Below are 27,033 nucleotides of genomic sequence, written 5' to 3'. Positions count from 1 at the left end.
CCCATGAAGCTGCTGCGGGTATTTCTTTTTTTAACTCTTTTTCCTTTCCTTATTTTTTTTTATTTCTTGGCCATGTCAGGCAGTATGCAGGACCTAGTTCCCTGACCAGGGATTGAACCCATGTCCCCTGCATTGGAAGTGCAGAGTCTTAACCATTGGACCATTAGGGAAGTCCATGCTACAAGTATTTCTATAGAATGAATTCTAGAAGTGGCATTGCTGTTTCAAAGATTGTGTACATTTTAAATTTTGACAGAAGGGCTTCCCTGGTGGTTCCGTGATAAAGAATTTGCCTGCCAGTACAGGAGACACAGGTTCCATCCCTGATCCAGGAAGATCCCTCGTGCTACAGAGCAACTAAGCTCGTGCACGACAACAATTGTGCCTGTGCTCAGAGCCTGGGAGCCACAACTATGGAGCCCATGTGCCACAGCTACTGAAGCCTGGAGTCCTAGAGCCTGTGATTTGCAGCAGGAGAAGCCACTGCAGTGAGAAGCCCGTGTACCTCAACTGGAGAGTAGCCGCCACTCACCACCACCAGAGAGAGCCAGCATGCACAAATGAAGACCCCGTGCAGCCAAAAATCAGTCAGTCAATCAAATCGTAAAAGAAAAGAAAATTTGATAGGTACTGTAACCAAAATCAAGGCAACACCCTGGGGAACAAGCAGTGGCCAGGGACTACCTTCTCAGCTCCTCCTGAATTGGTGTGGCCATGTGACTCGTCTTCACCCATGGAAAGTGAGCAGCAGTGAAAAGTGCCACCCTGGGTCAGAGCTTTAAGGAGCAGCTGTGGCCCTCGACAAGTTCCGTTTCTCCTCTTCTGGCTAGACACGGGAGATACTAAGGGCCCTGTGTGTGCTGGAGCCGTGGAAAGGTGGGGACCCGGGTCCCTGAGTCACCATGTGGAGGAGAGTCAGCCACCGACCAGAAACAGCCTTCCAGGGTAATCAGGTGAGTGAGAAACACACGTCTTCTTTGCTTAACCTTTCACCCAATTGGGGGCCTATTTGTTAGTGCAGGATTCCTGTCTTAGTCAGCTTGGCTGCTATGACAAAATACCGTAGACTGAGTGGCTTAAATAACAAACATTTATTTTCCCACAGTTTGGGAAGCCGGACGTCCAAGACCAGGTTTGCTTCCTGGATTGTAGATGACCACCTTCTCTCTGTGTCCTTACATGGAGGAGAAAGAGAGAAAGAGACTGCATTCTCTGGTGTCTCTTCTTGTAAGGGCAGTAATTCTTGGAGAAGGAAATGGCAACCTACTCAAGTACTCTTGCTGGGAAAACCCCATGGACAGAGGAGCCTGGTTGGCTACAGTCCATGGGGTCACAGAGTCGGACACGACTTAGCAAACTGAACACCAACAATCCCATCACGAAGGCCCCAACCTCATGATCTCACTTAAACCTAATGACCTCCCATCTCCAAATAGCATCCCATTGGAAGTTAGGGACTTCAAGATACGAAGTCCCCCAAGGGGGACATCAGCCAGTACATAGCATTTCCCTAATGGTAAAGAATCTTGCCTGCAACGCAGGAGACCTGGGTTTGATCCCTGGGTCAAGAAGATCCCCTGGAGAAGGAAATGGCAACCCACTCCAATATTCGTGCCTGGAGAATTCCATGGACAGAAGAGCCTGGTAGGCTACAGTCCACAGGGTTGCAAAGAGCTGGACACGACTGAGTGACTAACACGCACAACTAATACACTACTTCACAGAAGCAGCTCTGGTTTCAGTCAATGAATGTTTTTCTCATGCTTTGAAAGCTTTGCATTCAAGGAGAATCCACACAGGTGTGGAGTCCTGCTGAGAACACCAAAGCGTTCATTAAAAAGACAGCTAGAGATAGCACCTCTCTACAGAATCATTTGCTCCCACTTCTTCCCTCTTGTTCTCTCTCTCAGCCTTCATTCTCTTTCTTACCTTGCTGTTTGAGCTTCTCTTAGGTAGTTTCATGCCTTCCTATATTGCTCTGTATGCTAAGATCTCTGTCAACAAGGCATCTTAACTAGCCGCAGACTAAGTAAGTGTCGCTAAGACCCATGAAGAGACGGTAGCTCTTCCTGAGTTCCAGGCTGAAGAGTATGAAATTCAACAGACTGTGGATCCCAATAGCCAGGATGAAGCTAATTCAAATGTCATTTTCAATCACGCCCTTCAAATGCATTCATCATTTTCTAGATGTTTTATTTGACTGATAGTAAAAGTGATTTCTGGACCCTAAACAATCTCCAGAACAGGTAAGGGACAAGTGCAGGGTTCTACCCAGAAGTAAAAATTTATAACAACAAAAAAAGACTTCCCTGGTAGTCCAGTGGTTAAGACTCCACACTTCCAATGCAGAGGGTATGGGTTTAAAGCCTGGTCAGAGAAGATCCCACATGCCATGCGGTGAGGCCAAAAAAGAAAAAAAGAGATGAAGGAGGTTCAAGGAGTAGGGGACATATGTATACCTATGGCTGATTCACGCTGATGTACAGCAGAAACCAACGCAATATTGTAAAGCAATTATCCTTCAGTTAAAACTTTTTAAGAATGGGAAGAGAAAAAGCCTTAAAAGTAATTCTTCAAATTAAAAAAAACAGGGAGCAACAAAAACAAAAATCAGTAAGTGGGACTGCATCAAACTAAAAAGATTTTGTACAGCAAAAGGAGCCATCAACAAAACAGAAAGGCAATCTACAGAACGGGAGCATATATTTGCAAATTGTGCATCGGATGTGAGTGCTAAGTTGCTTCAGTCATGTCCAACTCTGTGCGACCCTAAGGACTGTAGCCTACCAGATGCCTCTGTCCATGGGATTCTCCAGGCAAGAATACTGGAACATTCTTGCTGGTGGCAAGAATACCACCAGTGCCACTTGGGAAGCCCCATATATCAGATATAGGGTTGGTATCCAAAATCTGTAAAGAACTCATACAACTCAGTAGCTTAAAAAAAAAAAAAAACTGATTGTATGGCTGAGTCGCTTTGCTGTCCACCTGAAACTATCACAACATTGTTCATCAGCTATACTCCAATACAAAATAAAAATTTTAATTAAAAAAATTGTCCAAAAAAAAAAAAAATTGTCAGAGAGGGCTTCCCTGGTGGTCCAGTGATTAAGACTTCAACATTCCACTGCAGGGAACATGGATTTAATCACTGGCTAGGGAATGAAGATAACCCATCTTTTGCAGGGCAGTCAAAACAGTTAAAAAAAAAAATCAACGGAGGCACTAAATAGACATTTTTCTAAAAGAGACATCCCAATGGCCAACAGTCAAACGAAAATGTGCTCAACATCACTAATTCTCAGGGAGATGCAAATCAAAACCATGATGAGATACTGTTTCACACTGTTTAGAATCACTACCATCAAAAAGACAGGAGGGCTTCCCGGGCAGCTCAGTGATAAAGAATCCTACCAACACAGGAGACGTGGGTGCGACCCCTGATTCGGGACGACACCACCTGCTGAGGAGCAACTAAGCCCAAGTGCCCCAACTACTGGGCCTCTGTTGCAGAGCCCGGGGGACGCACCTACTAAGCCCATGTGCCTCCGCTACTGAAACTCTCGCACCCTTGAGCCCATGCTCCACAATGAAAAGCCACCACAAGGAGAAGTCTGTGCGCCACAACTAGAGAGGAGCCCCTGCTCGCCCCAACTAGAGAAAAGCCCGAGCAGCAGTGAAGACCCAGCACAGCCAATAAATAAATAAATAAAATTATTTTTAAAAGGAGAAGAGATGACAAGTGATGGCAAGGATACAGAGAAAAGCGAACCCTCGTGCCCTGTTGGTGGAAGAGCTGAAAGGTAACAGGGAAATAGTCCAAACATCCATCGATGAATGAAGACAAACGAAATATCCGATGGGATGTTGTTTGGCTTTGAGAAGGAAGGAAATCCAGACACATGCTACAACATGAATGCACTTTGAGAATATTATGCTCAATGAAAGAGACCAGTCACAAGAGGACAAGTGCTGTATGATTCCACTTATATGAGGCCAAATTATAGAGACAGAAAGTAGAATGGTGGGTTGCCAGGGGCTGGGAGGAAGACAAATGGGGTTTAATGGGGACAGAGTTTCCGCTTGAGAAGATGAAGAAGAGACCTGGAGATGAATAGTGATGATGCAAAATATTATGAATGTACATAATTCCCTGATAGCTTAGTTGGTAAAGAATCCACCTGCAATGCAGTAGACCCTGGTTCAATTCCTGAGTAGGGAAGATCCACTGGAGAAGGGATAGGCTACCCACTCCAGTATTCTTGGGCTTCCCTTGTGGCTCAGCTGGTAAAGAATCTGCCTGCAATGCGGGATACCTGGGTTCGATCCTTGGGTTGGGAAGATCCACTGGAGAAGGGATAGGCTACCTGCTCCAGTATTCTGGCCTGGAGAATTCCATAGACTGTACAGACCATGGGGTCACAAAGAGTTGGACATGATTGAGTGACTTTCACTTTCACATAAGACCACCGAAAAATTGTTAAAATGGTAAATGATATGTCTATCTTACCCCCCCAAAAAATGAATAGAAAAAAAAACTCTTTAACAGGTGATTGAAAAACATCCCACTCATCTTCTTGAAGGTACTTAACTATTCACAGTTGCCCCAGCATTTCAGCCTTCTTGTCTTACAGCGTCAAATGTCCACTTCTGGGACTTACCTGGTGGTCCAGTGGTTAAGACTCTGGCTGCCAGTGCAGGGGACACGGGTTCAAACCCTGGTCCAGGGGGATCCCACACGCTTTGGAGCAACTAACCCCATGCACCACAACTATGGAGCCAGCACTCCAGAGCCCTTGAGTTGCAACTGCTGAGTCCGCATGCTGCAATTACTGAAGCCGGCACGCCTAGAGCCAGAGCTCCGTAACAAGAGAAGCAACCATGAGAAGCCCCCCATCACTGCAACCAGAGAAAGTCTGAGCACAGCAACAGACCCAGCACAATCGAAAATAAATTAATTTTTAAAAATGCCTTCTTTTTAAACTTTTTCTTTTTTATTGGAGAATAGCTGATTAACAATGCTGTGTTAGTTTCAAGTATACAGCAAAGTGATTTGGTTATACATATACATGTATCTATTCTTTTGCAAACTCTTTCCTCATTTAGGTGGTTACATAATAATGAGCAGAGTGAGCTGAGTTCCCCGTGTGGTACAGTAGGTACTTGCTGGTTATCCATTTTAAATCCAGCAGTGCGGACATGCACTTATTGAGGGCACCGATAAGCAGATCTAGACATAGATCAGAGCTTTCATGCTAATTCAGACAACCCAAAGCCACTCTGTCTCAGGCAGTGTGAATTCACCCCATACCGCACCTACGCCAAGAGAAGCTAAGAGAAAGGTGAAATGAAAACACCAGGGCCAATACGAGCTCTTGTCGCTTGGGGCCAGACTCCAGAATTGCCCCACATACACGAGAACAGAGCTAAATAAAATGCCAAGCCAGATGGCAGAGGCTGAAGGCTAGGCTGAGACCAGCACGCCAGCAAAGCCCTGAGTGCGGCTGCAAAGGTCCCTCCCCTGGTGAGAAGAAACTGTGTCGCAGCTGGGCTTGGTTCTTCCCCTGTTTGCTCAGTTGCCCATCAGAGTGGAGGGAGACACACACTCCCTCCCACCCAGATGAACAGGTCCCCTGGGATTGCTGGATGATTCTTCACAGCAGCCTCTGGACCCTGACTGGGCTTTAGGAAGGACAAAGAAGGGGAGAGCCCTGGGGTGCAGGCTGCTGGGCAACATCCAGGTGAACCACTGATATTTATTTATTTATGGCTGCATCAGGTCATATTTTCAGGGCATGGGCTTCCCTCTAGTTGTGGTGCTCGGACTCCAGAGCACACAGCCTCCGTAGCTGCAGCAAGCAGCCTCTCTAGTGGAGGCTCACAGGCTTAGCTGCCACACAACATGTGGGATCTCAGTTTCCCAACCAGGGATCGAACCCACATCCCCTGCAATAGGAGGTGAATTCTTAACCATTTGACCACCAGGGAAATCCCTCAAGCTGAATTCTTCCTCCCAATTATAGTTTCATGGCTCCATTATCCTTTCCGTCATTCATTCATTCATCTATCTAGTGATATTTATTGAGCACCTACTATGTGTCTGGCACTATTGTAGGGGACTCGGCAGTAAACAAGAGATTATGTAAACAAAAGGGAATATGGATTCCCTGCCCTCGTGGAACTGACATTCTAGTAAGTGAGACAGACAAGAAACAAGATAAACAAGCAAAATTATGCAGACAGAGGAAAGAAAACAGAAGAGGAGGAAAAGGAAGGGGAAGCGGAATGTCATTCACAGAAGGTAGGATTTCCCTGGTGGTCCAGTGGTTAAGAATCCGCTTTCCAATGCAGGGGGAGCGGGTTCCACCTATGGTTGAGGAACTAAGATCCCACATTGCTGTGGAGCAACTAAGTCTGCATGTCGCAATTATTGAGCCAGAGACCATGCTCCACAGTCGGAGAAGCCTACACGTAGCAAAAAAGACCTTGCACAGCCAAAGTAAAATAATAATAATTATAAAAGAAAGAAGAAGAAGAAGAAGAAGGTGGTCAGAAAGGACCCTTGTGGGAAGCCCACACATAGCAAAAAAATACCTTGCACAGCCAAAGTAAAATAATAATAATTATAAAAGAAGAAGAAGGTGGTCAGAAAGGACCCTTGTGGGAAAGATCCATTTGAGCAAAGATCTGGAGGTGAGGGAGCAGCCATGAGGGTGGGTGGGAGAAGAGTGGTCCAGGCAGAGGAAACAAAGGCCCCGTGGCTGGAGCGTGCCTGGTGAGTTCAAGGAACAACAAGGAGGCCTGTGTGACTGGGGTACAGTGAGTGAGCTGATAGAGGAAGGTGACAGGGATAGATGGTAGAGAGCCTTGTGGATTACAGAGAGGACATAGGCTTTTGTTGTTGTTTTTGTTGTTTTTTATGAAAGTGAAAGAGGAGAGTGAAAAAGTTGGCTTAAAACTCAACATTCAAAGAACGAAGATCATTGCATTCAGTGCCATCACTTCATGGCAAATAGATGGGGAAACAATGGAAACAGTGACAGACTTTATTTTGGGGGTGCTCCAAAATCACTGCAGATGGTGACTGCAGCCATAACATTAAAAGATGCATGCTCCTTGGAAGGAAAGCTATGACCAACCTAGACAGCATATTAAAAAGCAGAGACATTACTTTGCCGACAAAGGTCCATCTAGTCAAAGCTATTGTTTTTCCAGTCGTCATGTATGGATGTGAGAGTTGGACTATATAGAAGGCTGAGCACTGAAGAACGGATGCTTTTGAACTGTGGTGTTGGAGAAGACTCTTGAGAGTCCCTAGGTCTGCAAGGAGATCAAACCAGTCAATCTTAAAGGAAACCAGTCCTGAATATTCATTGAAAGGACTGATGTTAAAGCTGAAATGCCAATACTTTAGCCACTTGATGCAAAGAACTGACTCATTGGAAAAGACCCTGATGCTGGGAAAAATTGAAGGCAGGAGGAGAAGGGGATGACAGAGGATAAGATGGTTGGATGGCATCGCCGACTCAGTGGACATGGGTTTGAGCAACTCTGGGAGTTGGTGATGGACAGGGAAGCCTGGTGTGCTACAGTCCATGGAGTCGCAAGGAGTTGGACACGACTGAAATGAATTTATTTTTAATTGAAGGATAATTGCTTTACAGCATTGTGTTGGTTTCTGCCAAACATCAAAATGAATCAGGCCATAGGTATACAAATGTCCCCTCCCTCCTGGCTTTTGCTGTGATTCTTAAAGAGATGGGAATACCAAACCACCTGACCTGCCTCTTGAGAAATCTGTATGCAGGTCAGGAAGCAACAGTTAGAACTGGACATGGAACAACAGACTGCTTCAAAATAGGGAAAGGAGTATGTCAAGGCTGTATATTGTCACCCTGCTTATTTAACTTTTATGCAGAGTACATCATGAGAAACGCTGGGCTGGATGAAGCACAAGCTGGAATCAAGATTGCCAGGAGCAATATCAATAACCTCAGATATGCCAATGACACCACCCTTATGGCAGAAAGTGAAGAAGAACTAAAGAGCTTCTTGATGAAAGTGAAAGAAGAGTGAGAAAGTTGGCTTAAAGCTCAACATTCAGAAAACTAAGATCATGGCATCCAGTCCCATCACTTAATGGCAAATAGATGGGAAACAATGGAAACAGTGACAGACTTTATTTTGGGGGGGCTCCAAAGTCACTGAAGATGGTGACTGCAGCCATGAAATTAAAAGACACTTACTCCTTGGAAGAAAAGTTATGACCAACCTAGATAGTATATTAAAAAACAGAGACATTACTTTGCCAACAAAGGTCCATCTGGTCAAGGCTATGATTTTTCCAGTGGTCATGTGTGGATCTGAGAGCTGGACTATAAAGAAATGTGAGCACAGAAGAACTGATGCTTTTGAATTGCTGGAGAAGACTCTTAAAGAGTCCCTTGGACTGCAAGGAGATCCAACCAGTCCATCCTAAAGGAAATCAGTCCTGAATATTCATTGTAAGGACTGATGTTGGAGCTGAAACTCCAACACTTTGACCAGCTGACGCAAAGAACTGACTCATTGGAAAAGACCCTGATGCTTGGAAAGATTGAAAGCAGGAGGAGAAAGGGATGAGAGGATGAGATGGTTGGATGGCATCACCAATTCAACGGACATGAGTTTGAGTAAACTCTGGGGTGGGTGATGGACAGGGAGGTCTGGTGTGCTGCAGTCCATGGGGTCACAAAGAGTCAGACACGATTGAGCGACTGAACTGGACTGAAGGTGGGAGCCATGGAAGATTCTAAGTAGAGGAGGGACATGACCTGACTCAGGTGTTCTCAGGTGCTCCCTGGAGGTCAGATTTGTAAGAAACCCAAAGAGTCGTAGAAGTGATCACCCAATCGTTGTGGGGCTCCCTCTCTCCCTCCTTTACCCCACATTCTACTCATCATCAGGGCTACTGACTCTACCTCATACTTCTCTTTCACTTGCCAAGGTTCAGACCCTCATTCGATCCATGCAAAGGGACTGTAATCTTTTCCTCTGAGTTCTGAGCCCTAACTTTCCCTCTAATTCATCATAACCTATCAGGTTATCTGTTGGCCAATCCCAAAAAGACTTCCCACTGCCAATCCTGAACACATCCTAACTTCCACACCTCTTTGCCTCCATCCTGAATATCCTTCTATCTTCCCACCTCCAAAGTCCAGCTCAAAAGATGTCTCTGTGGATCTTCCCTGGCAGTCCAGTGGCTGAGACTGCATGCTTCCAGTGCCAGGGGGCATAGGTTTGATCCCGGGTCAGGGAACTAAGATCTTCTATGCCCCTGGGCACAGCCAAAATAAATAAATAAAAGGGGAATTGTAGTTTTTTTAAAAAATGTTTCTGGGGCTTCCCTGGTGGTCTAGTGGTTAATGAGGGCAATTGAGAGCAGGAGAAGAAGGCAGCAAAGGATGAAATGGTTGGATGACATCATCAACTCAATGGACATTAGTCTGAGCAAACTCCAGGGGATAGTGAAGGACAAGGAAGCCTGGCGTGCTGCAGTCCATGGGGTTGCAAAAAGTCAAACACAACTGAGCAACTGAACAACAATGACAAATTGTGGTTAAGAAAACACCAGCCAATGCAGGGGACACACATTTGATCCCTGGTCCGGGAGAATCCCACATGCCTCAGAGCGACAAAGCCTGTGTGCCACAACTTCTGAAGCCTGCGAACTTAGAACCTGTGCTTTACAACAAGAGAAACCACTGCAATGAGAAGACCGAACATCGCAACAAAGTGTAGCCCCTGATTACCACAACTGGAGAAAGCCTTCAGGCAGCAAGGAAGACCCAGAACAGCCAAAAATAAATGAATCTTTAAAAAAACAAAAGAAGATTATTCTGCTATGAAGCCTCCAAGAGAATTTGCCAGCACCCAAATCCCTCCCCTGCCCACATATGTCCATGGCTCTCTACCTCCAGCACCTGCCACTCCCCGCATGGGGCTAGTTCTGGCTGCAGGACTGAAGAACAGGCCAGAGGTTCTGGGAAGTTAATACCCTTGGAATATTCCTCAACCAATGATTGAGGAGAGTTGGTGGAGAAATGCCCCCAGCTTTGCAACCAGCCTGCCTAGTTCCTGGATCAGTCCCTTCCTGCTATGTGACCTTGGGCAAGCCACTTCACCTCTCTGAGCTAGTTTCCCCATCTGTAAAATGAGGATGATGGGAGCACAGACTTCATCAAGGTCTTGTAAAGATGAAATCATTTAATTCTACGTAATGTGCTTGCAACAGTGACCCGCACATGGTAATTTCCTACATGTGAGGAGTGTGTGCATGCTCAGTCATGTCTGGACTGTAGTCCGCCAGGCTCCTCTGTCCATGGGATTCTCCAGGCAAGAATACTGGAGTGGGTTGCCATTTCCTTCTCCAGGGGATATTCCCAACCCAAGATTCGAACCTGGGTCTCCTGCATTGTAGGCAGGTTCTTTGCAGTCTGAGCCACCAGGGAAACCCAAGATCCCAAAAATTGTGTGGCAAAAAAACAAGGTAGATCCTCTTGTCCAGAGCAATATCACAAATGGACTCATGCTCCAGACGATTGACACCACTTATCATTCTTTATTGTCTCTTTCTCTTTTAAACTTACTTGAATCCATTGGAACCGGAACGTTAAACAGAAAAAAAAAAGACTGCCAGGAAAAAATAAAATAAAACTCCTCCCAGGAGAAAATGAGGCTCTAATGTTGTTCCCTTAAACTAAACATTTAAGGGACATTTGCTGTCTTCTGTGTTCTCAGGGTTAGGGGCATAGTTTTGCCCACAAACTGCATCTTTGGAATCCTTTGCCTTCAATACATGGGTTTTATTCATTTATTCGCTTGCACCGGGACTTAGCTGCAGCACACGGAATGTTTAGTTGCGGCATTCAAACTCTTAGTTGCAGCATGTGGGATTTAGTGCCCTGACTGGGGATGGAACCCAGGCCCCCTGCATTAGGAGCATGGAGTCTTAGTCACTGAGGCACTAGGGAAGTCCCCAACACATGTTTTTGTGACTTGGCATTTAGCATTAGTAGGAACTTCAGGATCTCCCTCATTCATTCTGCCCCTTTGACCAACCAGTGGCTGTGGATGGTTATCAACATATTAATACATGAAGACATTGATTCATTATGACGGTAATCGTTAGTGCTGACGTACATCGTTTGTTCAGCAAATATTTACTGTGTGGCTCAGTGACTCAATTACTGCACACCTTGAGAGCTTAAAACTCTCAAGATATCATCTAGAAACTGACTCCCCACTGGAGCTGAAAGAAACTGTAGTGATGGTTTTGGCTGAAGGGAAATAGCTGGACAGCAAAATCAGAATCACTCTTAGAAAAAGAAAAAGTGAGGAGTCTGGGTGTCCCGTCCTGAAAAAATATTTGAAGATTGAGCCTCCCTATATTTCTCTTGGTCACTAAGAATGAACACGTGACTGTCGGTGGGAATGTAAACTGGTACATCCACTACGGAGAACAGTACGGAGGTTCTTTAAAAAACTAAAACTAAAAAAAAATTTAAAAACTAAAACTAGAACTACTATATGACCCTGCAATCTCACTCCAGGGCATATATCCAGAGAAAAACATGATCCGAAGGGATACATGCACTCCAAAGTTCTCTGCAGAACTATTTACAACAGCCAAGGCGTGGAAGCAACCTAAATGTCCACTGACAGAGGAATAGATAACAAAGATGTGGTACATGTACACAATGGAATATTACTCAGCCATTAAACAGAATGAAATAATGCCATTCATGGCAACACAGATGTACCTAGAGAGTGTCATATTGAGTGAAGTAATTCAGACAGAAAATGAGAAATACTGTATGATATCCGTTAATGTGGAATCTAAAAAGAATGATACAAACGAACTTACTTACAAAATAGAAAGAGACTCACAGACTTAGAAAACAGACTTACGGTTGCCAGGAAGAAGGGATAGTTAGAGAGTTTGAGATGGCCATGTACACACTGCTATATTTAAAATGGATAATCTACAAGAACTTATTGTATAGCTCAGGGAACTCTGCTCAATGTGATGTGGCAGCCTGGATGGGAGAGGATTTGGAGAGAATGGATACATGTATATGTATGGCTGAGTCCCTTTATTGCTCACCTGAAACTATCACAACATTAATCGGCTATACGCCAATTTAAAAAAATGTTCAAAATAAAAAAGAATGAATGTGTGAAATAGTAGGGTCTAGGATATGTTTCCAATACTCATCTGACCTGCACGCTCTAAGGGAGGGGTGGGTGGGACATGTGAAAGAAAGGGAAAGTTGAAGTCTGAACTGCAAAAGAAATCAGAAGTGAAATGAAGCCAGACACGTTTCTATGAAGTACGGAGAAGAGGGAAATCCATAAATAGAGAAAGCTGATAGGTGGTTGCCAGGTGCCAGTGGGTTGAGGAATGAGAATAACTGTTTCATGGTAGAGAGTTTCCCTTTGAAATGAACAGAAAATTCTGGAACTATTAATTAATAGAGGTAATGGTTGCACATTACAAATATACTAATGCTGTTTAATTGGTGAAATTAAAATGGTGAAAACAGTAAACTTTACGCTGGGTGTATTTTAAATTAGAAAAGAAACTGGATACACATCCTTGCTCTCGAGAGAAATTTAAAAGTAGCCAAAATTAGCACAGAGAACTGTGATCAATATCTTGTAGTAACCTATAGTGGAAAAGAATCTGCGAAAAAAAAAATATATATATATGCTGTGCTGTGTTTAGTCACTCAGTCATGTCTGACTCTTTGAGACCCCCTGGACTATAACCTACCAGGCTCCTCTGTCCCTGGGGATTCTCTAGGCAAGAAGACTAGAGTGGGATGCCATGACCTCCTCCAGGGATCTTCCCAACTCAGGGATCAAACCCAGGTCTCCTGCATTGAAGGTGGATAATTACCAGCTAAGCCATGAGGGAAGCCCACGAATACTGGAGTGGGTAGCCTATCACTTCCCCAGGGAATCTTCCCAACCCCAGAATTCAAACCAGGGTCTCCTGCATTGTATGTGTGTGTGTATATACATATATATATATATGTATATATATACACACATATATATATGTATATGTATATATAAATTACTTTGCTGTACACCTAAAACTAACACACACTGTAAATTAACAACACTGTAAAATAACTATACTTCAATTTTTTAATGATTAAAAAGGTAATAAATAAATTTGTGCTAAGTCGTTCATTCTGGCTCTGAGTGAGAGACTACACCATCGTGGTATCTGGGTCATTAAGATCTTTTTTGTACAGCCAGACATTCTGGAGTGTGAAGTCAAGTGGGCCTTAGGAAGCACTGCTGCCAGTAAAGCTACTGGAGGTGCCGGAATTCCAGCAGAGCTATTTAAAATCCTAAAAGATGATGCTATTAAAGTGCTGCACTCAAAATGTCTGCAAATTTGCAAAACCCAGCAGTGGCCACAAGACTGGAAAAGGTCAACCCTCATCCCAGTTCCCAAGAAGAATGTTCACACCACTGGACAATTGTACTCATCTCCCATGCTAGAAAGATCATGTTCAAAATCCTGCATGCTACATTTCAGCATTACATACACCAATAACTTCCATATGTCCAAGCTGGGCTTAGAAAAGACACAGGAACCAGAGATCAAATTGCCAACATTTGCTGGATCTTAGAGAAACCAGAGGAATTCTAGAAAAACATCTACTTCTGTTTCATTGACTACACTAAAGCCTTTGATTGTGTGGATCATAACAAACTGCGGAAAATTCTTAAAGAGATGGGAATACCAGACCATATTACCTGTCTTCCTAGAAACCTGCATGCAGGCCAAGAAGCAACAGTTAGAATCCTGTACGGAACAACTGACTGGTTCAGGATTGACAGGAGTACGACAAGGCTGTTTATTGTCACCCTGTTTATTTAACTTATATGCAGAGCACATCGTGGGAAATGCCGAGCTGGATGAGTTACAAGCTGGAATCAAGATTGCCAGGAGAAATGTTAACAACCTCAGATATGTGGATGGTAACACTCTAATGGCAGAAAGTGAAGAGGAAATAAAGAGCCTCTTGATAAGGGTGAAGGAGGAGAGTGAAAAAGCTGGCTTAAAACTCAATATTAACTAAAATCATGGCATCCAGTCCCATCACTTCATGGCAAATAGAAGGCGGAAAGGTGTAAGCAATGATAGATTTCCTGTTCTTGAGTTCTAAAATCACTGCGAATTGGTGCGTACAGGCATGAAATTAGAAGATGGTTGCTTCTTGGCAGGAAAGCTATGACAAACCTAGACAGTGTGTTCAAAAGCAAAGACATCACTTTGCTGACAAAGGTCCATATAGTCAAGGCTATGGTCTTTCCAGTAGTCTTGTATGGTTGTGAGAGCTGGACAATAAAGAAGGCAGAGCGTTGAAGAACTGATGTTTTTGAACTGTGGTGCTAAAGAAGACTCTTGAGAGTCCCTTGAAAAGCAAAGAGATCAAACCAGTCAATCCAAAAGGAAGTCAACACTGAATACTCTTTGGAAGGATTAATGCTGAAGCTGCAACACTTTGGCAACCTGAGGGGAACAGCTGACTCACTGGAAAAGACCCTGATGCTGGGCAGATTGAAGGCAGAAGAGGGTGACAGGCAATGAGATGGTTGGATGGCATCACCAATTCAATGGACATGCACTTGGGCAAACTCTGGGAGATGGTGAGGGACAGGGAAGCCTGGGGTGCTGCAGTCCATGGGGTCATGAAGAATCAGACACAACTTGGCAGCTGAACGACAAGTCAACTGACTCAGTAGTGTCCAACTCTTTGTGACTCCGTGGACTGTAGCCCACCAGGCTCTTTAGTCCATGGAATGTCCCAAGCAAGAATACTGGAGTAGGGTTGCCATTTCCTCCTCCAGGGGACCTTCCTGACCTAGGGATCGAAACTGCATCTCCTACATCTCCTGTGTTGGCAGACAGATTCTTTCACTGAGCCACCTAGGAAGCCCATAATAAATGAAACTTTACAAAACCACATTACATTCATTAATCAATTCTTGCAAGAATATCAACAACAAACAAGTAGCCAAGATTTAGTGAGCACCTACTATGTGCCCAGCACTGAGCATCACCTGGCCTGGTCTCCCAGGACCTCTACTATTGGGATGCCACCATTGGCCTGTCAACTAGGAACACTGATGCACAGACCTATGCCCCCAGTTTCTAAGACTCTGACCTCTGCCCTGGAATCCAGCTGAAATGCAGATTCTAACTCAACAGGCCTGGGTGGGGCCTGCGACTCTGCATTCCCAGAGTATGCTGCCAGTCCAGGGTCTACACCTTGAGATGAAGGTCTGAGGATTCTGAGCAGCTCCCCTCCCCTCCCCCACTCAGTTATGTCAGTCTCGCTGGCCGCCACCAGACAGGCTTGGCCTTGCCGGGAGGGGGTTAGGAGAGCATGCCAAGGGCCCTGGCCTGTCTGTCACCATGAAGACAGTTGGCTTGAAAGATCCTAGAATAGGATCTTCCCTCGCTTGCCCTCGGCTACTAAGGGCCCTCTTGTCCTATAAGCATTTTGAAAAGAATAAGAAAACAAGTAAGTCAAACCTTCTGCTGGGGCTATGATGTTCAAGAGCTGCACTTGGCATTACTTTGCAGGTCATTTACCCAGTAATTTGTTCAATGTCAAATCCACCCTTGGGGGACTTCCCTGGCGGTCCAGTTGGTTAAGACTCTACACTTCCATTGCAGGGGGCATGGGATTGATCCCTGCTGGGAGAACTAAGATCCCACACGCCAATGCTGCCCACCACCCTCCACCACCAAAAAAAAAAAAAACACCTTAAGAAAAAAAAAAATCTGCCCTTTACCTCCAGAATCTTAGTTCTGATCTTTCCACTTACTTTGGGGGAGCAAGAGGGGCAGCACTGAGGTAAACCAGTCTTATCTAGAGGGATGATGGCATTTGTGTCAAGTAATATCTTTATGTGCTCAATGACTCAGTCCTTTCCGACTCTTTGCAACCCCAGGGACTGTAGAGCCCGCCAAGCTTCTCTGTCCATGGACTTCTCCAGTCAAGAATACTGGAGTGGGTTTCCATTTCCTTCCACAAAAACAGAGTTAGGCACCGTGCATTGGTTGGAACACCTTTATGCGTCATGCATATCCCAGTGTTTCAGAGGAAAACATCGATGGGATAGTCAGCTACTAAGACCTCTGGAGTTGGGAGCTTTCCTGCAAGCCGGGGCTTGGGTTTGGAAGGTCTAGAAGCCAAGCCGGGGGTGAGGGGCCAGCGTCAGCCACAGACACAGGAGATTGCCTTTCTCCCTACCTCCCCATCCCCCCACCCCCATCCCCCAGAGACCTAAGACTGTCCCTGAAAGAGCCCGCAGGGGAAATGGCAGGTCTGCCCTGAAGTTGGCGACTCTGAACAGGAAACTCAGGATGGAGCCGGAATACCTAGTGGAGATCCCTACCCTACTCCCACCCCCGCACCTAGGAGCTAAGGAAGGAGGCGGCCCAGGGAAGAGCGCCCCCTCTTGTCTGTTCAGCCACGGCGGAGGCCACTGCCTCCTGGAAGCTATTTTGTCCTCCTGTTTACATTTCCTTTTGATTCCTTCTTCCAGCTCAGCCACTCGGGAACCCTCAAAGCCCGAGCCCCGGGAAAAGGCAGAGGAGCCCAGCCCGCGGGGCGCTTCCCCCTCCCGCCCCCACCAGCCACGTGTTCTCTGAAGCTGTCAGCGGGCGAGAGCCAGAGAGGAGAGTGATTGCTCTCATTTCTTGAGAAATAAAAGCCACCCAGAGAGTCAGCTCTGTCCAAATATTTCCTAAAGGGAGGGGTAGGTCTAGAGGGGTGCCAAGCACCGTCTCTGCTTTTCATTTGGAGCAAGGGAGGGCAGAATATTAAATATTAAACAGAACAAGAGGTTGTCTAAGACGGCGTAATTATTCTCAACAGCCATCTGCCATCTCCCTTTTTCCAAACGCATTCACGCTGCTTAGAGCAGAGCAAACACGGACCGGCGAACCGGGCGTCGCGAACTTTCGTTTCTGGGACCACCACACCGCCCCCCACCCCACCGCAAAGTCGTAGGCGATGGGGGCGGGGAAGGCGCGCGAGATTCCAAGCTCCGTCACTTGGTCCAGCCTGCCTGGATCTTAAAGCAAAAAGAGACGGATTTAGACTTGAGTGATGGCCGGGGGCGGGGCGGAGGACAGGAGACGCGGTTGGGGGGAGACACTTGAAAAAAAGTAGAATCAGACTTCGCTTAGAAACTATGATCATCGGGGAAATGTCACAGGTCCAGAGCAGGTGGCAGAGACGTCAAGTACTAATCGAGGGCTAAGGGCAGTTGAGAGAAAATGGATATTTCAGCAAGAAGTAGAAGCTGGAAAGAAGGGGGTCTGCCCCCAGCAAGAGAAGCTGCAGAGAGAAATAAACTGCCCACCCCCAAAGAAAAACTATTCAGAGGAAGGAAGGGGTCTTTGGGTTCTTACCTTTGCCTATACAGGTAAGGTTGCAGCAAGGAAATAAAGATTAGACTCCCTGCAGAACTCTGCCCCCGAGATTGTATCTCACACTCACCTGTGCGGCATGGGCTCTGGCGCTCAAGCTGTGTGGTTAGTGGGCAGCGCAGCGAGTCCTCCGGCTGTCCTGAGGGTCCCACCTTGTCAGTACCCAGGGGTCCAAGCCAGCAGATGCCCACGCATCCATTGCCTGCCCAATGGAAAGGAAAAAGGGGCCCCGGAGAAAGGAGAGAGAAAGGGGATGCCAAGAGCAGCCAAGCTCCGAGCTGAGGGCTCCCCACCAAGGCAGGTGCCAAATGGGGCCTCTGTGCCAGCTGACGGGGGGAGGGTGGGGTAGGGAGAAGGAAGAGGAGGAGGTTTCCCTAACGTTGGGAGGAGACAGGGGAGGACTAACGTGTCATCAGCCCCTGATCATCCCCAGCAAAGTACTTACTGCTTGGGAACCCAGCACAGGGAGACTATCCAGCCTCCCATCCACAGTGTTCCTCAGAGGAAAATAAAAGGGAATTCTTACTCTCCTCTCTCTGCCCCTTAACACTGGACCGCGACCTCCCAGCACTGGGCAGGACTCTCTGGAAGGATGCTGTGTATCACCCCTCTACCTTCTTCCAGAGCAGCTTCTCTTAAGGAGCCAGGAAAGGCTCTGTCTCTCCTACTTAGTGGGTTTGCGGAAGGGGCGTGTGTAGCAGGCGGGAAGCAGCATGGATGTGGAATCACACTTATAATTTAACCATCTCCCCTCCGCCAGATTACAACCTAAATTATTGATGCCCTTACAAAAACACTAATTAGAGGACAGCTGCTAACCCCACCCCACCCCCAGTCTCTTCTGTTCTCTGGGGAAATAGCTTCTGTTTGAGCTCCCTCCCACCCCCTTAAGGCAAAGGGAGTTGTATGATTTGAATACAAAGGCAGCAAGAAGAAAATTTGAGTCTTTGGATGCAAAAAGGCAATTGATGGCAAGCTTCACAGGTTTGTTTGCTGCACGGGTAGACTTAGGTTTCCAAAACTGGGGTGACCCTCTTTCTCCTTTTAAAGGAGGCTCCTTTTAAAGATGAGCTGTATGTCTTATAAGAGGCATCTAGGGCAGAAAGAAGCCTCATGATTGGAGTCAGGTGGAGTCAAAATGGGAGGATTTACCTCACTGGGGAAAGAAGCATTGTTTAGACAGGAGCAATTAAACCTGGGCTGGGTGTTAGGGAATATTAAAATTAGTGTTCTTTTTATAAAGTTTCTTAGTAGTATTTTGATTGTGCCCAGTCCTGTCTGACTCTTAGCTGCCCCATAGACTGTAGCCTGCCAGGCTCATTTGACCATGGGATTTTCCAGGCAAGAATACTGGAGTGGGTTGCCACTTCCTACTCCAGGGGATCTACCATACCCAGGGATCAAACCCATATCCCTTGTGTCTCCTGCATTGGCAGATGGATTCTTTACCACTGTTACCACCTGGGAAGCCCAGTATTTTGATTCCGTTGTTTTTAAAAGTCTTTATGTATTAGGGATGCATATTGAAGTATTTATGCTTAAGGTGATAGGTCGTTTCCAGGAGTAATGAATGAATAAAATTTCAGATCCTCTGTAAGAGGGAAGAAGAAATGTGACTCCGTATTGAATCTTTTACTTTAACCTTTGTAGTCTATTGCTTTTGCTACAATAATGTTGCCTATAGCCTGAAATATACTGGATAGCCCATTTTCAAGCCTCTGACCTTTAAAGGTGTAACACTTTCCCATTCACATAGAGATAAAAAGTTGCAGAAGGTGGAGAAGAAAATGACAACCCTCTCCAGTATTCTTGCCTGGGAAGTTCCACGCATAGAGGAACTGGTGGGCTACAGTCCATAGGGTTGCAAGGAGTAGAACACAACTTAGCAACTGAACAATAGTCCCAACAAGGTGGGTTGACATTGCTGATGGGAATCACAGGATGTGCAGATCTGGCTTCTTGAAAATGCTGATTCCTCCTACCTTCCTACAATTTCCTCTCTTTGTGGGGAGAGAGCAAATTAGCCAAGATGGTGTGGTCAGGCTTTCTTGCCCCACGGCCTCTTGCTCTTGCCCCCTGTTTTATAAGTGATTATGTAACAGCTGTTTCAGAGGGCAACTGGCACATTCTGCTGAATATGTGCTTGGGTTCCTCAGGACTGCACTTACTTGGTTTGGATACACATACCAGCTCGCCCTGACCGGAGTCAGTACTGGGTACGCTTCTAGTCATTGGTTCTCATGCTCCATTGGAAAGACCTCCTGTTGAGTGCCTGCCCCAAATAGTGTACTCTGGCCAAACTTCCATGGATTTCCCCCCTTGTAGCCACAGATGTCCTGTGTTTACCAATGTTTGCTGTTTAAATGGTTTTTTCTAATTCCACGTGTTTTCCAATCTCTTTTTATAAGCCCTAGACTACAACAAACACAGTTTGCACACACACACACACACCCCCACCCCCAAAAAAAGTTGCAGAGCAGAGAATGACATTTGTCTTGCTGGAGGTTTACTTGAACATGGTGACCTGAACTACCCAGACAGCTGAGAGAACAAAGGATTCTTGACATCAAGAAGTTTGCCGCAACCAACCACACCTCCTCCCCTTTCAGTATCAAAATAAACCTGAATTTTAACTCAGGGAAGATGGTTCTTTGGGATACTAGCCCACCATCTTCTCAGTTTGCTGACTTTCCAAATAAAGTCACTATTGCTTGCCCCAACAACTTGTTTCTTGATTTGTTGGCCTGTTGTGCAGCAAGCAGTAAGAGCTTGGACTCAGTAACACCTCTGTACAGTGGAATAGTATTCAGCCATTAAAAATAATGGTTCCCTGATGGCTCAGACCATAAAGAATCTGCTTGCAATGTGGGAGAATCAGGTTTGATCCCTGGGTCAGGAAGATCTGATGGAAAAGGGAATGGCAACCCACTCCAGTATCCTTGTCTGGGGAATTCCATGGACAGAGTAGCCTGGAGGGGTACAGTCCATGAGGTCTCAAAGAGTCAAACATGACTGAGCGACCAACATGCATACATTAAAAATAAAGAAGCACTGAGACATACTACAACATGGCTGAACCTTGAAAACATTATGCTGAGTGAAAGAAGCCAGACACAAAATGTCACGTAGTGTGTGATTCCCTTTATATGAAATATCCAGCATAGGCAAATCCACAGAGACAGAAAGTGGATTGGCAATTGCCAGGAGCAGGGGGATGGGGAGATAGGGGGTGCCTGCTAGTGGGTACAGGGTTGCATTTTGAGTTGATGGAAATGTTCTAGAATGAGAAAGAAAAGTGGCATGATACTGTGAATGCACTAAATGCTCTGAATTGTTCTCTTTCAAAGGGTTAGAGACTTCCTTGGTGGTCTAGTGGTTAAGACTTTGCCTGCAAGGGCAGGTGGTTCAAATCAGTCAGGTTCAATCCCCGGCTGGTCAGGGGGCTAAAATCCCACATGCCTTAACAGCCAAAAAACAAACAAAAACCCCCATAAAACAGAAGCAATATTGTAACAAACTCAATAAAGACTTTAAAAATGATCCACATCAAAAAACATCTTTAGGGACTGCCCTGGTGGTCCAGCGGCTAAGGCTTCAGAGTCCCAGCACAGAGGGGCTGAAGTTCAATCCCTGGTCGGGGAATTGGATCCCACATGCCACAACTAAGACCTGGCACAGCCAGGAAAAAAGAAAAAAGAAAAAACTTCAAATAACTAAAAAGGTTCATTTCATGTGAAAGGAATTTCCCACCAAATTTTTTTAATGCAATGCAAAAGGGAAGGGAACATAAACAAGCCCAGCACAACATTGCTCACTGAAGAAGCTGGCTTATGGGGACAAGGGAGTCCATTGTTATTTTCATTGTATTCTCTTTGCTTTGTGTTTAAAATGTTCTTTTTTAAAAAAAGAGATGGAGGTAAACATTAAATAGGAAAAAGGCAGCCCATGAAGGTGGGTTTGGACCAACAGAAGTGGGGTAGAGGGGGCTTCTCTGTGGGAGACTGGAACCTTCAGTTCAGCAACTAGGTGAACCCCCAGGCTTCAAAGGAACTCAAAGAAAAGTCAGAGTGTGGAGGACAGAGTTGACCGTGGCAAACTGTGTGACCTTGATCAAGTCACTGATGCCTCCATCACCTCCTGTTCAAAACTAGGATAATAACACTTGAGGAGGATTGTTTGGGTATAAAATGAGACATCTGATATGAAAAGGCATTGTGTGCTCTAAAATGCTCTGCAGTGTAAGATGTTATTATTGTTATGCCAGAAGCCATAAATCTATGCAATTAGCATTGAATTTTCCTATTTTTAAATCACATGACTTGTATGAGTCACTTCATGATGAACATAAATAGCCATCCTGGTTTCTCTAAAAATCCTTTGAAAACGTCAAAAAGTTCTGCTTTTTCCTTTATGCAAATGAGGCCATCCTGAGTCAACCAACTTTTAAACTCTTGTGCCTTTTGCAAGAGTTGGTGACCATGAATAATAGGTTGGCCTCAGTTATTCACTGCTTCCTGTATCCCTCTTTGTCACAGCTTATTGTGAGTGTTATGTATTTCCTCAGCCCTTGACTTTGGACTTACTTTGATCAACAGCATGTGGGCGGAAGTGGCAATAAGCCAGTTCCAAGCCTGGGTCTAAAGAGACCTCCCATGCCCCACCTGCCCTCTTGCTTCTCAAAAGAGTTGTCAGCATGAGCACAACTATCCCAGAATAAGGACAAAGACCTATGGAGCTGAGTCAACCAGTCGAGCCCTATCCAGATTGGCCAACCCAGCAGACTCAGAGGTGCATGGGTATATATGTCTATTGCTTTAAACCACTGAGCTTTAAGCTTCCGTGGTGGCTCAGATGGTAAAGAATCCACCGGCAATGTCGGAGACCCAGATTCAATCCCTGGGCCAGGAAGATCCCCTGGAGAAGAGAATGGAGAATCCCATGGATAGAGTCACCTGGCAGGCTACATTCCATGTGGTCACAAAGAGTCGGACACGGCTGAGCAACCAACACTTGACTTCTCTTCATTTCACTTCCCTTCACTGAACTTTGGGGAAGTTTTTAATGCAGCACAATTGCAACAATCTCTTGAGAGTCCCTGGGACCGCAAGATCCAACCAGTCCATCCTAAAGGAAATCAGCCCTGAATATTCACTGGGAGGGCTGCTGCTGAAGCCAGAGCTCCAATACTTTGGCCACCTGATACAAAGAGCTGACTCATTGGAAAAGACTCTGATGCTGAGAAAGATGGAGGGCAGGAGGAGAAGGGGCGACAGAGGATGAGATGGTTGGGTGGCATCACCAACTCGAGGGAAATGAGTTTGAGAAACTCCAGGAGATGGTGTAGGACAGGGAAGCCTGGCATGCTGCAGTCCATAGGGTTGCAAAGAGTCAGGCACAACTGAGCAACTGAACAACATCTGACCCACTGGCCCAGAGAAGAAGCCCAAAGCCTGTGAAATTCAAGCACAATGAGACCGAATTAAAAATTCTTCTGGTGCCCAACTTCTACATTGTCCCTTCTGATGCTCTGTAAAACTCACTCTTGTCCCAAATCCCTTGGAAAGAGGGCTGTGCTTCTTGTTGTCCCAATCCATGGATTGTTTCCTCTTTAATGAAGGATGTAAAAGCAATGACTATATTTTTGGCAACAAAGTGAGACCCACAGAAATCTGCTGAATCATGTGAAGATAGCTCCTAGACATAGGATCTGTGGGTAAAAGAATTTAATGAAGATAGACTTTCACTATGTTTCAGCTTTAGCCTTTCAGATTTGCTCCTCCCTCTGAATCTTAAGACCAGAGATCAAGCCTTGAGCCTTTGGAGTGGGAGCATTAACTCCAAGACCCTAGACTACCAGAGAACTAACGCTAGGGAGGATCGAATAGTGAGAACTCATACAAAGGAAAACTGCTTGAATACAAGACCAGGCATCACCCAACCACCAATAGCACCCTGTGCAGCACGCCTCATCTAAACAACAAACAGAACAAAAATACAAACCAATCGTCAGCAGACAGGATGACCACCTCTCTCAATGTTGCGCATCAGAGGAAAAACAAACAAACAAACAAAAAACTCAGCACAAATCTCACCCTATATGAAACTTACACAAACCACAGGACCAACCTTAGGAGGGCAGAAACCAAAAGGAAGAAAGAATTCAAACTTGAAGCCTGGGAAAAAGAGACCTCAAACACAATAAGTTAAAAAATAGTAATGAAAAGGAGCAAACTTGAAACACATAACTCCAAGTAAATGAAGAATATATAGGCAAACTACCTGAAAAAGAATTCAGAATAATAATAGTAAGATGATCAAAAACCTTGAAAACAGAATGGAGAAGAAGCAAGAATCAATTAACAAAGACCTAGAAGAATTAAAGAATAAACATACAGAGACAAACAACACAATTACTGAAATTAAAAATACTCTAGAAGGAATCAATAGCAGACTATCTGAAGCAAAAGAATGAATCAGTGGGCTGGAAGATAAAACGGTGGAAATAACTCCTGAAGAGCAGAATAGGGTAAAAAGAATGAAAAGAACTGTCCGAGACCTCTGGGACACTATCAAATCCACCAACATTCAAATTATAGGGGTTCCCAGAAGAAGAAGAGAAAAGAAAGGGTATAGGAAAATTTTTCTAAAGATTATAGTTGAAAATTTCCCCAACATGGAAATAGTCAATCAAGTCCAAGAGGGACAAAGAGTCCCATACAGGATAAACCCAAGGAGAAACACACCAAGACACATACTAATCAAATCAACAAAGACTAAACACAAAGAAAGAATATTAAAAGCAGCAAGGGAAAAGCAACAAGTAACATACAAGAGAAACCCCATACATTTAACTGCTGATCTTTCAGCAGAAATTCTGCAGGCCAGAAGGAATGGCAGGATATATTTAAAGTACTGAAAGGGAAAAACCTACAACTAAGGTTACTGTACCTGGCAACAATCTCATTCAAAACTGATGGAGGAATAAAAAGCTTTTCAGACAAGCAGAAGTTAAGAGAATTCAGTACCACCAAACGAGCTTTACAACAAATGTTAAAGGGACTTATACAGTCAAGAAATGCAAGAGAAGAAAAAAGTTCTACAAAATCAATCCTAAACAATTAAGAAAATGGCAATCGGAACATATATATCAATAACTACTTTAAATATAAATGGATTAAATGCTCCAACCAAAAGACACAGACTGGCTGACTGGATACAAAAACAAGACCCATATATACGCTGTCTACAAGAAACCTACTTCAGGCTTAAAGACACATATAAACTGAAAGTGAGAGGATGGGAAAATATATTCCATGCAAATGGGAAGCAAAAGAAAGCTGAGTAGCAATCCTCATATCAGACAAAATAGACCTTAAAATAAAGAAGATTACAAGAGATAAGGAAGGACACTACATAATGATCAAAGGCTCAATCCAAGAGGAAGACGTAACAACTGTAAATATCTATGCACCCAACATAGGAGCACCTCAATACATAAGGCAAACACTAACAGACGTAAAAGGAGAAACTGGACAGTAACACAATAATAATAGGAGACTTTAACACCCCACTCACATCAATGGACAGATCATCAAAACAGAAAATTAATAAGGAAACACAAGTCTTAAATGATACATTAGATGAGATGGATTCTCACTGATATCTTCAGGACATTCCATCCAAATGCAGAAGAATACACCTTCTTCTCAAGTCCATGTGGAACATTCTCCAGGATAGACCACATCTTAAGTCACAAATCAAACCTCAGTAAATTTAAGAAAATTGAAATTGTGTCAAGCATCTTCTCCAACCACAATGCTACCAGACTAGATATCAATTACAAGAAAAAATTGTAAGAAACACAAACACATGGAGATTAAACAATACATTTCTAAATAACCATCAGGTTACTGGAGAAATCAAAGGGAAGTAAAAAAAAAAATCTAGAAAAAAATGACGATGAAAACATGACAACTCAAAAATATATGGGATGCAGCAAAAACACGTTCTAAGAGGGAAGTTTATAGCAATACAATCCTACCTCAAGAAACAAGAAAAACATTGAATAGACAACCTAACTCAGAGCAGAAATAAATGAAAAAGAAATGTAAGAAATAGTAAACATTAATAAAATTAAAAGCTGGTTCTTTGAGAAGGTAAACAAAATTGACAAACCTTTAGCCAGACTCATCAAGAAAAAAAGAGAGAAGAATCAAATCAACAAAATTAGAAACGAAAAAGGAGAGATTAAAACAGATAATGAAGAAACACAAAGGATTATAAGAGACTATTATGAACAACTACATGGCAATAAAATGGATAACCTGGAAGAAGTGGACAGATTCTTAGAAAAATTCAATCTTCCAAGACTGAACCAGGAAGAAATAGAAGTTATGGACAACCCAATTATAAGTACTGAAATTGAAGCTGTGATCAAAAATCTCCCAAAAAACAAAAGCCCAGGACCAGATGGCTTCAAGGGGAATTCTATCAAACATTTAGAGAAGAGCCAGTGCCTATCCTTCTGAAACTCTTTCAAAAAATTGCAGAGGAAGGAGCACTTCCAAACTCATTCTACAAGGCCACCATCATCCTGATATCAAAAGCAGACAAAGACAACACAAAAAATAAAACTACGGGCCAACATCACTGATAAACATAGATGCAAAAATCCTCAACACAATTTTAGCAAACAGAATTCAGCAACACATCAAAAAGCTCATACACCATGATCAACTTGGATTTGTTCCAGGGATGCAAGGATTCTTAAATATATGCAAATCTAACAATGTGATACACCATATTAACAAATTGAAAGATAAAAACCATATGATAATCTCAATATATGCAGAAAAAGCCTTTGACAAAATTCAGCACCCATTTATGATTGAAACTCTTCAAAAAATGGGCACAGAAGGAACCTATCTCCACATAGTAAAGGCCATATACGATAAGCCTACAGCAAACATTATTCTCAATGGTGAAAAACTGAAAGCATTCCCCCTAAGATCAGGAAGAAGACAAGGGTGCCCACTTTCACCACTATTACATAGTTCTAGAGGTCCTACCTACAGCAATCAGAGAAGAAAAAGAAATAAAAGGAATCCAGATCAGAAAAGAAGTAAAACTCTCCCTGTTTGCAGATGACATGATATTGTACATAGAAAACCCTAATGATGGTGTCAGAAAATTACTAGAACTAATCAGTGAATTTAGCAAAGTTACAGGATACAAAATCAATACACAGAAATCAATTGCATTTCCATATACTAACAATGAAAAATCAGAAAGAGAAATTAAGGAGTCAATCCCATTCACCATTGCAACAAAAATTATTGAATATCTAGGAATAAACTTACCTCAGGAGACAAAAGAACTGTACACAGAAAATTATAAGACACTAATGAAAGAAATCAAAGATGACATAAATAGATGGAAAGATATTCCATGCTCCTGGGTAGGAAGAATCAATATTGTGAAAATGACTATACTACCAAATGCAATCTACAGATTCAATTGTGATC

The 27,033-nt window shown here is 44.1% G+C and overlaps 1 protein-coding gene across 6 annotated transcripts in view; it reads right to left on the bottom strand.

Moving 5' to 3' along the window:
- Positions 1–18,124, bottom strand: part of CACNA1A (calcium voltage-gated channel subunit alpha1 A) — a 370,739-nt gene extending 352,615 nt beyond the window's left edge. For 3 of the 6 annotated variants that reach the window (XM_070463188.1, XM_070463192.1, XM_070463198.1), the window contains exon 1: positions 17,580–17,817. The gene's annotated coding sequence lies outside the window, so the exon portion shown is untranslated. Of the gene's footprint in view, positions 1–17,579; positions 17,818–18,035 lie in introns of those variants that run through there. The other 3 variants (XM_070463175.1, XM_070463183.1, XM_070463180.1) reach the window with 2 other exon arrangements.
- Between the last annotated feature and the right edge of the window lie 8,909 nt (positions 18,125–27,033).

The sequence above is a fragment of the Odocoileus virginianus genome, chromosome 3 (genome assembly GCF_023699985.2).
Source record: "Odocoileus virginianus isolate 20LAN1187 ecotype Illinois chromosome 3, Ovbor_1.2, whole genome shotgun sequence".
Lineage (NCBI taxonomy): Eukaryota > Metazoa > Chordata > Mammalia > Artiodactyla > Cervidae > Odocoileus > Odocoileus virginianus.
This window is presented reverse-complemented; position numbering and strand designations above follow the sequence as displayed.